This window comes from Papilio xuthus, unplaced genomic scaffold (genome assembly GCF_000836235.2).
Source record: "Papilio xuthus unplaced genomic scaffold, Pxut_1.1 DF825783.1, whole genome shotgun sequence".
Classification (NCBI taxonomy): domain Eukaryota; kingdom Metazoa; phylum Arthropoda; class Insecta; order Lepidoptera; family Papilionidae; genus Papilio; species Papilio xuthus.
In genome coordinates, this window is record NW_013532866.1 from 417,836 (window position 1) to 431,924 (window position 14,089).

Here is a 14,089-nt window from a genome sequence, read left to right on the forward strand (position 1 = left end):
ATTTGGCATACATATAGGACATAGTCTGAAAGAATACATACGCTAGAAATTATGTTTATTTTTAACTCCGAGTAGACGAAGTCGCGGGCAACAGCTAGTTGAAAATAAATGCCTCTTAATCATCATCATCAGCTCACTATACGTCCCCACCGAGTGGCTCGAAGCCTACCCTAAGGTATGGGTGACTAGGACATAGTCAACCACGCTGACCAAGTGCGGGTTGACTTCACACATATCTTTGAATTTCTTCTCAGATATGTGCAGTTTGCATCACCTGCCTCTTAATATACGCTTCAAACTAGATTTGTTACTTAGTAACAAATGATAGATTATTTTGGTTCATGTTATCTGAAAATGAATGTCTTTGTAGTAGGTAAACATCTAATAGTGTAAAATATAATTTAAATATTCTTGAAAGAATGTGTAAATTCGCTCATACGAGTTTAAAGTTTTATTATTGTAATATTTGCAATTCGATTATCATCACTGTAGGCCGACTTAAAAACTTTTTGCTCACTAGAAACCGGATTTAAATCTGAATAAATTAAAAAAAAACTATTTGAATCACTCAAAGCAGTTAGTTCAAAAAAAAATTGTAACCGACTTTACTGCCGCCAATTACGTAATCGCGCGTGAAGTTTGACAGCTCGCAATGACATGTTTTTTTCTCGATTCTAAAATACTTATTAATTCTTTATTATTTTACATTTCATATTAATGTATTTATTCACCTAACATAGTGATTGATACTTGATGAACTACGGTTTTTTTTTATTTCAAAATAATTAAAATGTACACGATGTATCGGAACGTCGAAGCTAACGCCATCTATGAATTTTAAAAGTAATTAATCTTGGACAATTGTTAACTTTATTTTCAAAAATAATTCATAGATGTCACTATTTAATATTCTTATAAACTGCGTAAAACCAATTTCATTTATAAGATTTGTGTCTATTTATTTGTTTTTAATTCTTCTTCCGAATATAATAAAACTTTTTATAACATTTTGAACACATGTGAATTACGAAACAAAGGTAATTAAATTAAATATAGCCATAAATATATACGTAAATAACGTTGTGTCAATTTGTATGGTTTAATGTATTTTATGAGCTTCTGACGATATTATTAAAAACATTAACTCTATTATTTTGATTTACGACCGAGATCAAGGATTGAGAGGATTATTAAGATAATTGCTTGGTAACGAAATTTTTGAGTTTTAGTGTTGTACGTAATTTAGTTATCGATATCGATTGAACTTGAATAATGAACACAATTTATTCCTTTTAAAAATGTTTATTGGAATAATATAATGAAATTGTATAAATATATTAATTTAATATGATTCTGTTTAGTTTAATTTATGGTAACAAAACGTGTAATCTTTTGCCTAAAACGAAATATACTTACTTCGTTGCGTAGCGACCAAAAGTGGGCCTTGACCTCGGACACAAGAGATCGCTAAAGTCGCCGGGGTTGTGAGGCGGCTGACAGCTCGCCCAGGGAAAAACCAATTGTTACGAAACCGACAAAAGAGAAGAGAAGAAAATGAAATATAAAACAGAGAAAAAAATACATATCTATTTATTCTTCTATAGACTAATAACGTTTCGATTCATATTTTGCCAATTACGAAGGTACTAAATTGAAAAAAAATTCTATCGATATATTAATATATTTCTAAGGTACATCACTGCATTTAGATTTATTACCATTATAATTACTGGGCGGATTAAATTTTACTTTCAATGCCTAAAACTAGACGTACAAATTATGGTAATAATATATTTATATAGAAAATAGACCTTATTTCGTACGCCGTAAGGTTTAATTTACTTTATCAAGTGTTTTAAATCACACGTATTTTATTATTTTAATGATAGGTTACTTTTTTATGGAACAAAAAACTATAGAGTAGCAACTATGATCGTGCAATCGAATTTATTTGAGGGCCTAGTACGAAACTTTTCGATAACTGTCATCGACATAATTTTAAGCATAATTTATGTTAGTTGTCCCCCGCAAAACCACATACACGCGTAATCAAATAAAAATCTATATGCTTTCCCAGACTGTGTTCTACATCTATGCCAAATTTTAGAACGATCCATTGAGCCGTTTTCGAGATATAATACCTTCTAATAAACATCCATCGACACATTCGAATTTATAACATACTAGCTGTCGACCGCGACTCTACCCGCGCAGATTTAAAAAAAAAGTAGCCTTTATGTTCTTCTAGACTGTGTTCTACATCTATGTCAAATTTCAGCGAGATCCATACAGCCGTCAAACAAACATCCATCCAAACATTCGCATTTATATTAGTAAGATTTGTGTAACGCCCATAATCACATATAACTTTCATATCCCCAGTGGAAACATACCTTAGGCGTATTAATTGTTAATCAATTTATAACTCATACATTCCAATAAAGGAATATCAAGATAGAATAATCCATAAATCGTATACACAAAGGTAATTTAATCTTTAAATTTAATTAAAAACAGATAACGGATATCTTCTCCAATCTGATATAAAGTCAAGGAAGTAATAAAAATGATATATCGAATTATTTAATAGATTAAAAACATATATATTGTTAAACGACTATGAGAAAGTATTTAAGAAAGGCCACCACTCAAAGGCCGGCAACGCATCTGCGGTTCCTCTGGTATTGCTGATGTCCATGGGCGTCGTTGAACACCTCCGTGTTCCCGCTGCTCGTTTGCCCCCTTCTGTTATAAAAAAAAAAGAAATAACAATATTATCTTACTTATTACTTTTTTTTAATATCATAAAGTGGCAAACAAGCGAGCGGCCACCTGAAATCGCTAAAACTACTAACTACGCAATTGCATATGCGTTGCCTACCTTTAATCGACGGAGAGTATGCACAGAAAGAAAATATCTTCCCTTTTCATGCATCCTTTTATCCGGAAAGTCCACTTCTACTTCTCATTCTTTCCTTATAAGAAAAAGGATGGGAAGGTAAAGAGGAATAAATTAGACCTCCGGGACGCACACTCATCAGATTGTAGTTGGAATAGCTTCCACTTGACGCCTGCCTTCTGTCAGGTCGTGGGTATTTCACCGGGCGAGCCGGGACAATTCGTGCGAAGATGTTAAAACGGGCTCTACCACTATTAAACTTTGTAAGTTAGAACCATTCGGCGTGAATGACGCGCTTACATTACAAAGTCAAGTCAAAATGATTAGTGAGGGGACATAAACGTCGATATTAAAATAAGACTAGTGTTGTTTTCACCGGTACAGTGTCGGAGTCCTGACATGGATGTTTGTTAGAAGGTATCTCCAGTACGGCTGCATGGATCTCGCTGAATGTCATAGATGTACAACATACCCTGGAAGAACACATAGGATAATACTTGTTTAATACCACGCGAAAAGGATGGCAAGCGACATCTAGTAGCAATACAAAGAAACCTATCCCTGTTATTATACGGGCAGTGCGTGCGGTGCGTCCGGCACGGGCTCAAGGAGTACATTAAGAGATATGTATTGGGAAGTTCTCTACCGACTCTCCACAGGATAAAGGGATGAAGATACAATTTTATTACTTAGGAACATTGTTGTATGATGAAAACAAAAATCTTGTTATAAAAAATTGTTTACGGAAGCTAGTTAAATATCGTCTTATATGTATTTAAGGAATAAAACGTTCTGTACCTAAAAATAAAGAAAAATGCCATAGTTTTATTTTAATTCGATCACGGCCAAGGTCACCTTAAACATTTCAAGGTAAATAATTCCGTAATGTGAAAAATCAAACAAAAAGATAAAAGATAAATACTTATAACTCAATTATTTTACTACTAAACGATGAAAACATAAAAGATTCAAACGTTTACAGCAAAGTTCATTTCAGACTTGAAGTTTAAACTTCGCCATAAAACATCTGAATACTAATAAAAAGGTCTCTCTAAACTCTAAAGTTTAATTGATATTAGCAAAAAGTTCTCTTTCTGTTAACCCAAAATTAAAATAAAACTTACTTAAACGTAACTTCAGATTACTGAATGCATTATACCAATTTTACGATGTTTAACAATTTAATTTTAAAAGATATAAAAGATGGCAATCAATCATCACAACACTAACGAATATCTTTTAAAAAAATCCGCTTACAAGCGGTATTACAGCGTTACAAGGCATAAGCGGAAGCGATTCTCATTTATTATTAGCTACTAAGTTATACTAGCTGTCCGCACCATCCGCATGCATTAAAAAAAACCTAATAAGTAGCCTACGTGTTATTTTAGACTATGTCCTACATCTATGCCACATTTTAGTGAGATCCATACAGCCGTTCTGGAGATATTTTCTAACAAACATCCATCCATCGAAACATTCGCATTAATATTAGTAAGATACTAAAGGGCAAATTTAATACATCATATTTCACACTACAGCTAAATTCAACGAGGGAACTTTATAAGAGCGACCATGTAATACATTTTTTGAAGTCAGAACCACACAATTTCTGTGTCGATTAAAGGTAGCAACGTATCTGTAACGGTGATATAACATCGATAGCTTCGCTATTTCGGCAAATCCAGGTAGCTTACACGTTTACCACCTTATAATATAAAAAAAAAACAAATTGAAATATGACGGATTATAGAGTATTTACTGTGTACGTAAGAAAAGATCAGACTAATTATATTAAAATCGCTTCATCTTATAACTTAATACAATCCCATAACCCGTTAAAAAAAAAGTTGAGCACCACTGTATGACTCACACACGTTTGGTACATGATTGTATAAAAGTATTGTGGCCGTCTAATAGCGTATTCAGTTTACTTTTGTCATAGCTTACAGTGCAAGCTAATATCGCTCTTATTCCTAACGAATTTAAATCTATAATCGCTTCAATTAACTTCTAATATCGATGTCTATGTGTGAGTAATAGACGTTGAAAACATTTTGTAAATTACAAGTGATTTTTTAAACAGTATCCACGATAATAGAAGGTGAGTTGTCAACATCTACCTGTCCTTATCCCACTCACCGTGAGGGCTATCTTCCGTCATCTCAGTCTCACTCCCTTCTTCACCATGTTACCTTGCACACACTCCTCCTAGGCCTACCATTATTCCCCAATGTACCCCTATAAATATTTATGAAATCTTTTCCTTATGTTGCTACTTTCAGACTACATTTATATACTCGTGTTATCCCAGTATCCCCACATGTACTCCATTTAATTGCCTTTTTTTGTACATTTTCCTCTTAGCGTTTTTATTGATAAAAAAAAATTAAAATTTGTTGCCGTTAAATCGCGAATTTGATTTTTTTTGCATTTTTATAAAATAATAGAAAATTCAACTTATCTGGATGAGTTATAGCACAGATTTAGAACATAGTCTGAAAGAACGACCATAGGTTTCTGAGACAAAAATCTCCGTTCAAAAATATTGATATCTCTATTTTGTCAAAGAAAGAAAGTGATGACAATATGTTTTAGACAGATTGGAATCACAAAGCCACGGTATCTTTTAATTTATGTGCCGATTTTTATATATAGTTTTAGACATTATAGTTAGAATCCTTTGACGCGAATGGCGCGCTTTCGTTGTCAAGTCAAGTGACAGATTGATTAGTGAGGCGACATAAACGTTGACATTTTAGTAAGGCTAGTGTTGCGCCATTACACCGGCACAGTGTCGGATTTTCTTCCCAACAGTAGTATATCGCGCGGACGCACTCGCTAGGGACTGTTAGTTTTTCTATTAAAAAAAATTTCCACACCTAAAAAACAATAACAATATATTTCTGTACGTTACATGCAGTGTAAACCGACGTTAACTCGCAACACTTGGCAATTCCTGATGACGTAATGTGATGCGTTTAATGCATCATGCAATTAACGCGTGTGTAACTCTACACGATCTTAAGTGGGAACATAATTCAAGGTCAAACTTTTAACTCTGCCTTTTGAAGGTCACAGGAATACATGATTTACATGAACGCCCGTAACTCAGGGCTTAAGCACTTGATTTGTAACCTTCAGGTCTTAGGTTCGAATCCCGTCATGTACCAATATGTTTTTCGATTTACATATGTACTTATCAGACGTGCTAACGGTGATGATAACATCGTGATGCTGCACATATCTGAGATTTCTAAGATATGAAGTCCCGCACTGGTCCAGCGTTGACCTAGTCACTAACTTAGGGTAGGCTCCGAGCTGGGCCGCGGACGAGAGCGAAAGCGTGCCCGTGGTCCCGTCCCGATGCGTTGGAGGAACAGAGGGGTTTAGTGGGTATGCCTCCGCTATGGAGGAGAATCCCACATAACTAGCGCGTCCCCCCCGGGGCGCGGAGTATGCATAAAGCATTCCCCTCTGAAAAAAAAGGGTAGGCTCCGAGCCCCTCAGTGAACGTATAGTGAGCTGACGACGATATTAATTTATGTTTTCATTTTTCCGTATTTTCATAAAATAAATGGTCACCATAATGCCCTGCGATATTCTTTTGCGTGTATTTTTTTATTTTTAATGTCATGTTCATCCATAACTTTTTGTAAAAATCTAGCGAATGATTCATATTAAAGTATATAAAACTGCGTATATAAGTGTACTTAATTACAACTAAATATAAGCTGTTGCCCGCGAATTCGTCTGCACGGAATAAAAAAATCTAGTAATTAATATGGTCGATGTCACCAGGGGATAGTGTAGCTTCCCAACAGTGAAAGAATCAAATCGTTTTAGTAGTTTTGGAACATATTCAATGCAAACAAACAAATCTTTTCTCTTTATAATATTAGTATAGGTTGTTCGTAACGTAATTTTAAATTATTACTTCTATTTAAAATAACTCATTTGTCCTACAATTTTTAAATAAAATAATAAAAATAAAATTCCATCTCATCTCTCTCCCTTAAAATGATAGAGACAAAAATATGTTTTCCAATTGTCTTCTAAAAAAATGGACAATAAATTATTAGAAAATTGAGTCGTTAATTAATTTTTAATAAAAAAAATCATTAACCTATTTTAATACCTATTAGAAAAGCAATAAAGGTTACATTTCTATTCACATTTCTAGACGATAGTTGTATACTTGTAACAATGCGATATTAACCCTTAAGCCCTTGTGTTAAGACATATAATAGAGTGATGTTGATTCAACAATTTTGTAACACGATCACCTCATATCGCGCGATTGTTGTGACGTATGAACACGCAAGAAGAAAAACTAGGCCAATGATTGAACTTGCAATTATTTAACAAAGTTATTTAGTCAATCTTCACTAATATGCGAATGTTTAGATGGATGTTTGAAGGTATCAGAATGGGTCAATAGATGTCGCTGAAATTTGTCATACATGTAGAACATAGTCTGGAAGAACACATATTCCAATTTTAAAGTTTTTTTTTTAATTCCGCGCGGACGGAATCGTGATTTTGATAGGAAGTCCATTGGAAGATAGCTGTAGTGCTCGGGATTTTTTTTTATATCATATGTTGGCAAACGAGCGAGCGGCCACCTGAAATCGCTGAATAACGAAGTGACCGTTGCCCATGGACATACGCAATTGCATATGCGTTGCCTACCTTTAATCGACGGAGGAGAGGATGCACAGAAAGAAAATATTTTCCCCTTCCATGCATCCTCTCATCCGGAAAGTCCACTTACACTTCCCATTCATTCCCTCTGAGAAAAAGGGTGGGAAGGGAAAGAGGACTAAATTAGGCCTCCGGGACGCATGGGCAATATGCCTGACTAGAAATATAAGAACCTTACTAGGGAAAAATATGAAGCTAATTTCTTTGCGTATTTGTAAGTGTTATTTTGAGGGCAAATCGTAGCGGATCCAAGAAAGGATCTTTATATTCTTGATTAAACTATATTTGTTTTATTCTGTGCCGATGAAGTCGCGGGCGAGGGCTAGTATCTAATCTTCAATATCATATATCATACAAATTATGAATGAGAGAATTAATGAGTTTATTGAACTTGCTTATCTTTACATTACGCACATCATATTGTTTACGTCGCGCACGTGTCGATGTGTACCATACTCGCCGGTTATACCCTTGACATCTCAATAGATACGCTGACGTAAACTAATATAAATTAGAATCTTACTAAATGCGAATGTTTGTATGGATGTTAAAACACCAGAACGATTGTATGGATCTTGCTGTTTGGCATAGATGTAGAACATAGCTCGGTGGAACACATTTTAACGGTGGTAGAGCCCGTTTTAACATCTTCGCACGAATTGGTCCGGCTCGCCCGGTGAAATACCATGACCATATAGAAGACAGGCGTCAAGTGGAAGCAATTCCGCGTTTCGTCTGATGAGTGTGCGTCCCGGAGGCCTAATGTAGTCCTCTTTCCCTTCCCTTTTCTTTCATAAGGAAAGGATTGAAGATTCCGGATAAGAGGATGCATTGAAAGGGAAAATGTTTTTTCTGTGCATCTTCTCCGTCGATTAAAGGTAGGCAACGCATATGCAATTGCGTATGTCTATGGGCAACGATCACTTCGCTATTTCAGCAATTTCATATAGCCGCTCGCTCGTTTGCCACGTATTCATTAAAAAAAAACATTTTTTAATTCCGCACGGACGGAGTCTCGGACAACAGCAAGTTTATATATGTTAAAATTGTATAAAATATCTTGGTGTACTTTATGCCTGCTTCACAAATTTTAATACAAATTTGTCAATTATGTTATATGTTCAGACATCATTGTTTGACAAATAATATCTAATACAAATAAAATTAAAAAAGAAATGTCGTACTCTACTTTTTTACTCTGTGGCATATCATTCATAAAATATAGAAGCGACTTGGGAATTTCGTAGCAATGCAATAGACACTTCACAGATAAGATATCCTGAGCAGTATAACAAAAAAAAGCATCCTCACTTCCTTGTACATTCCATTCGTTCTTATCTATGTTATTTAGACGACCGCTTTCTTTTTTTATAATATGACAATTTAGGCTAAGGCCAACCTTTTTTTATGCCAGTTTTTATGATTTGAGGAAGACTTTTAGTTGCTATGAGGATTTTTAACCATATGTTCACCAATAGCGTAATGGTTTACGATACGGACATCCGATCATCTGGTCGAGGGTTCGAATCTTGCGATAAACTAAACCATATCCTAGGACAAGCCTAAAGCTTATTTGGAATGGTTTCAAGTAATATTACTAAATTAACAAACTGGTTATCTTCATGATATCATCAGCTCACTATGCGTCCCCACCGAGGGGCTCGGAGCCTACCCTAAGTTAAGGGTGATTTAAGCCATAGTCAACCACGCTGGCCAAGTGCGGGTTGGTTGACTTCACACGTATCTTTGAATTTCTTCTCAGATATGTGCAGATTGCATCACGATGTTTTCCTTCACCGTAAGAACGTCGGATAAATGTACATATGTAAATCGAAAAACACATTGATACATGGCGGGGTTCGAACCCAGGACCTGCAGATTGCAAGTCAAGTGCTTGACCACTGAGCCACCGACGCTCCTCGCTGAAATTTGGCATACATGTAGAATTTAGTCTTGAAGAACATGTAGCTACGTATTAAGTTTTTTAATACCGCACGAACGGAGTCGCTGGCGACATCAAGTATTTCTTAATAAAAAATCGCAAATTCCAACTCCTCTTTAACCAAAAAAAAATCTAGGCGTTTCAACAGTAGAAATAGACATTTATTCGGTAAAATTGACATTAAATTTTGTTTATATATATAAAGTGACACGTGTCACGTAAATATGACACGAATTGTAATCGTGATTGTCACTAACTGACACAACGATGTCATTGTTTAATGAACAGCACGCGCTAACAATGATAAGATTTTAATTCTATTATATTTGATAAGCATTAATAATATTAGATGTTCAAATATTAAATCAAGTAAATTCAAGCTCTTCACAAAATATTATGTCAATCTTATGTACGAGGAATTCATCAAACTCAAGAAGATAAGCTATCGTCCGAGACTACGTCAAGGCGGAACTAAAAAAAAAGATAATTAGTAGCATATGTGTTCTTCCAGACTATGTTCTGTATGTATGCCAAATTTAATCGAGATCAGTTCAGCCGTTCTGAAGATACTTTCAAAGAAACATCCATCTAAACATTCGCATTTATAATATTAGTAATAATTCATCATCAGCTCACTATACGTCCCCACCGAGGGGCTCAGAGCCTACCCTAAGTTAAACCCCTCGGTGGGAACGTATAGTGAGCTGATGATGAACATATACTATGTTACTAATATTATAAATGCGAATGTTTAGATGGATGTTTGTTTGTTGTTGATAATTCGATAGGTCACACAGTTGTGATAAGATTCGGCAATTTAACTATAGATTCTTTGAGTAAATGTTATCGTACATTCTAGACACCGTTAGACGAATGTATATGTTAGCTATCGCCCAGGACGCCGTCCGCGTGGAATTAAAAAAAAAAATTATAAGTAACCTATGTGTCCTATGTTCTACATCTATACCAAATTTCAAAAAAATCCGTTTATACGTTCCTAAGATATCTTCTAATAAACATCTACAAATTCATGTTCTCATTTGACTTTTGACAATGTGTCAAAAAGTGTCATTTTTTGACACGTTGTCGTCCCTTACATTAATCTTGGAAAAGAAAGAGACAAATAGTTATCAGTCTCTACTCAGTACTATTGAGAGACTGCAATCCACATAGTTAAGACATTCAGAAGTGCGAAATAGTTGTCAATTTAATTTAAAAAAAAACATATTTCCTTATCTATGGTAGATTTACTACCGGAAACACGTTGGTATTTCCTATTAAATATTGAACCAATAAGTATTATGCAATAAAAAAATCACAACAAAGAGAAAGGTTTCCATAGTCGTAAAGACCCATTTTTTGTTAACTCTACAACTGATGTCAGCACGGTTAAAATGACATCATGCGGCATATTACAAAAGCGGCAACTACAAAGCGAACTTTTAGTACACATTTCTTAGAAAAGTAATGTACTTTCAAGCGATGTTCTTAGTTATTTGAAAGCATAATTATTCGCTGGTAAACTAGATTTTAAAGACCTAATTATGAAAACTTACATAGTGCTTACATTACGTTTTTGAAATGCAGTCCCGCAAATTATCGAAATTAGTTTTGTTAAACAAATTTAAGGGAAAAATACACTGTTATAACCGTTGGTAATATCATTCACCGGCTGTCAAAGGGTTAAGACACATGTTGAATTAAAGTGTCTAACTGTACCTTTTAGTATTCAAAAACACGTCACTATCAATCTTTTTAAATAGATACGAGACTACAAAATTATTAAAACTACTGAAAAAAAAACCAAATAGTTATTATAAGTCAAAGAAAATCTTCCTCATATTATCGAAACTAATCTATAGTCCAGACCTAATTAAAACATGTGCGACAATTATTGGTCTTGACTATAACTATACCATGTCTAGAGACATTAACGATTTTAATGCATCTAACTTCCTACATGGGTTTAAACAATTTACAACCTTATCTTCTAAGACTTAAAGTTTATTTTTTTACTATCAATGTTTAGACATGCTAATTACAGTGTAGCCTCACCGTCTATCGGCGTGCGGAGTGTCACGTAGTGAAGTGAGAGGCCGAGTTCCCGTTGTTAGTGACGTCACGACAAAATGACGTACGAATTTTTTTACAGTCATCTTATCACGTGCTTGTCAATTCTCATGTGATATGATATAACCATTGACATTTATTTCCTGCCTTATTCGAAGAAATATTTGACGTCACGAAGCAATTAGGTCAAAATCTTGTCATAGTAAAATAAATATGCCTAATAGATTTTATGGTGATTTTTTTTAAGTTATTCGTTTCTAATTGGGAATCAAATTTTCAAAATTTGATTCAATAATAAAACTATTTTTTCTAATAATAAAAACCGACATAAAAATTGAGCTTTGGTCGTTTATTTATATTAATTAACCGTGTATTTTTCCTACTACAATAAAGCAATTCTATATTTTCTTAATTTTTTTATATGTTTAAAATCATATAATTTTTGGCTCGATCGCGCAAAAACTTATATTTTTTTAATAAATTACCTTTGCCTTTTAAAATTAAAAAGTTATTGTATCCAAGTATAATGGAAACACACTAAATCGCACCGTATCTGGGACAGTCGGATTTTTTCCTTTAATGTCTGAATCCCAAACTTGTCACCGCTTTTTGTTTAAATGGTCATCATAAAAAGTTCTCTTTATCTTGTTACTATGCCAGATTTTAGGGGCCCGCGGCATATATATAATCTTCATTTTATTGGCAATTATAATTTTAAACATACTTATCGTATAAATTTTATAACCGGCCAGCAATAATAATAAATTCAAAGAGGTTAAATATCAATAAAAGTTCTTATGTTTTTTATTCGAATTAACTAAAAATTCAAAATAATAAAATGAATGAATAAAAAGAACCATTATATAATATGCATTTTTATAAATTATTTTATTTAAAAATAATTAATTTATTCAATGCTTAAATAAAGTAATCAGACGAACGTTAAATTCCAATTTTTTTAATGTAAAATTTTTTAATGAACATTTTTTGCTAATATTTATAATATATAGCATGGGACATCATCAGATCACTATACGTCCCCACCGAGTGGCTCGGAGTCTACCCTAAGTTAGTGGTGACTAGGCCATAGTCAGCTACACTGGTCCAGTGCGGGTTGATTGACTTTACACATATCTTTGAATTTCTTCTCAGATCATCACGATGTTTTCCTTCGCCGTAAGAACGTCGGATAAATGTACATTTGTAATTAAACAAACCCGGGACCTGCAGATTATAAGTCAAGTTCCTAAACCCCTGAGCCACCGACGCTCTCTATATATAGCATGTGTTGTAAAATAATATTAAAAAATACTACGGAACTTTTGTCCTGTCAAAAAATCACACTTGACATTTACCAGAAGGCACTTGAGTTTGTTTTAAAAACGAAGGCAATTAGAGCTCAGATTAGGAGGATGTCATCTTTACAAAAAGGTTTTTAAGTGGAGAAGTTCCGAAATTAATCTGTATTATTTTAATGTTTCTGCTTACAACTGGGTGGGTTTAGATTTTACATATTGTCGTCTCTGTTTTATTCAAAGAGAATGAAAGAGGCAACAAAGACCATAGTAATTGAAACACACAATAAATTGTAGAAATCACACACTATTATAAACTATCTGTCTCCCGTGAATTAGTCCGCGCGGAATTAAAACGTAATAAGTAACCTATGTGTTCCTCCACACTGTGTTCTACATCTATACCAAATTTCAGCAAGATCCATGCATCCGTTGTAGCGATACAAACATCCATCTTAACATTCGCATTTATAATATTAGTAAGATTTACTAGTTTTTTTTTTAAATCTTACGTCAAGAGACACAGGTTTTTTAGACAAAATTGGGGATACTTTTTTATAATGAGTTTTATTAATCTTTTTAAATTGAATATCAAAAGCAATCGTAGCGCCGCCACTAAAATAAACCTCAACGCAAACATCCTACTTGGAATGTAATCGTTCTAAATTAGCATTTGTTTTCAAAATACCCACATACCTGTTAACTTTCTCAGACGCGTTACGAGCAACTGAATTCCTAATGAACTAATCAGGGATTAAATGAGAATCATTATATATATAATTCTTCTGTGAGTGTGTATGTCACTGAACTTCTCTCAAACGACTGGACAGATTTTGATGAAACTTTTTGTGTGTGTTCAAGGGGATCTGGGAATGGTTTAGATTCACAATTTTGTCCGCTGGACAATGTTTTTTTAATTAATTTTTAATTTATTATTTAATAGTTGTTGATTTTGGAATGTTTTACATTGGATCCGACAGACGGCGGTACCATCGCAGTGTTAAATTTTAAATAATATTCGAATTTAAATTTTAGCTTATTAAAAAAAGTTTGAAATCTTCAAATTAAAGACGTGTAGACATGACAACGTCTGTCGGGTCCGCTAGTATTATTATAAGAATCATTTACAATCTAACTACGGGTACTTTTTACCCGACTGTATTAAGAGGGTAATTTTTT

The 14,089-nt window shown here is 33.9% G+C and overlaps 1 protein-coding gene across 2 annotated transcripts in view; it reads left to right on the forward strand.

Moving 5' to 3' along the window:
• Positions 1-14,089, forward strand: part of LOC106125826 (neural/ectodermal development factor IMP-L2) — a 47,336-nt gene that overhangs the window by 19,903 nt on the left and 13,344 nt on the right. Inside the window, exon 1 of one of the 2 annotated variants that reach the window (XM_013323215.1) lies at positions 4,869-5,003. The exons of the other annotated variant lie outside the window; for it this stretch is intronic. The gene's annotated coding sequence lies outside the window, so the exon portion shown is untranslated. Of the gene's footprint in view, positions 1-4,868; positions 5,004-14,089 lie in introns of those variants that run through there. 2 annotated transcript variants of the gene reach the window in all.